Here is a 1,960-nt window from a genome sequence, read left to right as displayed (position 1 = left end):
AAAAAAAAAGCCAGACATTGTGTCGGGTGACTGTAGTCCCAGCTACTCAGTAGGCTAAGGCAAGACAGAATCACTTGAGCCCCTGAGTTTGAGATTGCTGTGAGACATGACACCAGGGCACTCTACCAAGGGTAACAAAATGTGACTCTGTCTCAAAAAAAAAAAAAAATTCTGTATTTTCTTATACAGAATTTGCTAAAAAGTGTCCTATAGTTTATTTAGAAATTCTAAGTAAATTACTTAGAAATAACTTTTGAGTCTGTCTCAAAAAAAAAAAAAAAAGAAAAAAAAATTCTGTATTTTCTTATACAGAATTTGCTAAAAAGTGTCCTATAGTTTATTTAGAAATTCTAAGTAAATTACTTAGAAATAACTTTTTCTTAATTCTTGATAGTATTTCTTTATTCTGATAATTGCTAATACTTTTAAATATATTTAAGCTTAAATTTATGCTTCTTTAGGGAGCTTTGGGGAAAGATGTTGAATCCTTGCCTTGCAATATGGTGTTTTTTATTTGTGAGTTTACTGTTTGTCAGATAGTGCATATGTTATTTGAGCTAAATAAGGCTCTACAGATCTGTATTGCTAGAAGTACAGTGTATAAGTTGCTTCTTTGCTCTGTTGGGATCTTGGCTAGTACAATTCTATATTAGAGTAGGCTTAACTGTTTATTATTATGTTTATATCGTATTAGATTTCAGGAATTCTACTTTTAGAAATTTATCTTAAGGAGATAAGAAGTATGTAGAGGTATATGAATAAGTACTCATATCACAGTAATATTGTTGATAACGGCAAAAAAATCAAACATTCTAAATGTCTAATAGGAGGCAGTTAGAGTAGACCCTCAATAGTTGACCACCTCCTTAAGTTGACCTAATTTTCATAGACTAGACATGCACCACATGTATGTATCAGTACAGAGGCCTAGTTCCTTATGTTGAACATCTCCATATGTTGACTAGTTTGTTCTAGTCCCTTGAGTGGTCAACTTCCAGAGGTTCTAGTTTAATAAGGCATGCTATCTAAGCAATAGGATACAGCTGTCCCAAAGGATATATAAGAATATAAGAAAGTTAAGCTAAAAAAAAGATATTCAGTGATTTTGTTTAAAAAGCAGCTTATAAACAATATATACGGTATGATCTTTCTTTCTTTTAAGAGACAGAGTAGTACTTTGTTGTCCTCTGTAGAGTGCTGTGGTGTCACAGCTCACAGCAACCTCCAGCTCTTGGTCTTAGGCAATTGTCTTGCCTCAGCCTCCCAAGTAGCTGGTACTACAGGCACCCTCCACAACACCTAGCTATTTTTTTGTTGGAGTTTGGCTGTGCTGGGTTCGAACTGGCCACCTTTGGTATATGGGGCTGGTGCCCAACTCACTGAGCCACAGGTGCCACTTTTTTGGGGGGGGGGGACAGAGTCTCACTTTGTCACCCTTGGTAGAGTGTTGTGGCATCATAGCTCACATCAACCTCAAACTCCTGAGCTTAAGCAATTCTCTCACCTCAGCCTCCCGAGTAGTTGGGACTATAGGTACCTGCCACAATGCCCAGCTATTTTTAGAGATTGGGTCTCGCTGTGGCTCAGTTTGCTCTCAAACCTGGGAGCTGAGGCAGTCCACCTGCCTTGACCTCCCAAGTGTTGGGATTATACATGTGAGCCACCTGTCCCACCTGATCTATCTTTGTTTTTGTTTTTGTTTTTTTGAGACAGAGTCTACTCATTCTTGGTAGAGTGCAGTGGCATCACAGCTCAAAGCAATCTCCAGCTCTTGGGCTTAGGTGATTATCTTTCCTCAGTGTCCTGAGTAGCTGGGGCTCCAGATGCCCTCCACAATGCCCAGCTATTTTTTTTGTTGCAGTTTGGCTGGGGCCAGGTTTGAACCCACCACCCTTAGTATATGGGGCCAGTGCCCTGCTCACTGAGCCATAGGCGCCCCCTATTTTTTTTTTTTTTTTTT

General features: G+C 38.9%; 1 protein-coding gene across 3 annotated transcripts in view; it reads left to right on the top strand.

Annotated features, from left to right (window-relative positions):
• The window catches only part of DDX50 (DExD-box helicase 50), a 49,802-nt gene that overhangs the window by 7,222 nt on the left and 40,620 nt on the right, over positions 1-1,960 (top strand). The gene's annotated exons all lie outside the window — the stretch shown is intronic.

Source organism: Otolemur garnettii, unplaced genomic scaffold (assembly GCF_000181295.1).
Source record: "Otolemur garnettii isolate 467f Iridium unplaced genomic scaffold, OtoGar3 scaffold00008, whole genome shotgun sequence".
In the NCBI taxonomy this organism is placed as follows: Eukaryota; Metazoa; Chordata; class Mammalia; order Primates; family Galagidae; genus Otolemur; species Otolemur garnettii.
This window is presented reverse-complemented; position numbering and strand designations above follow the sequence as displayed.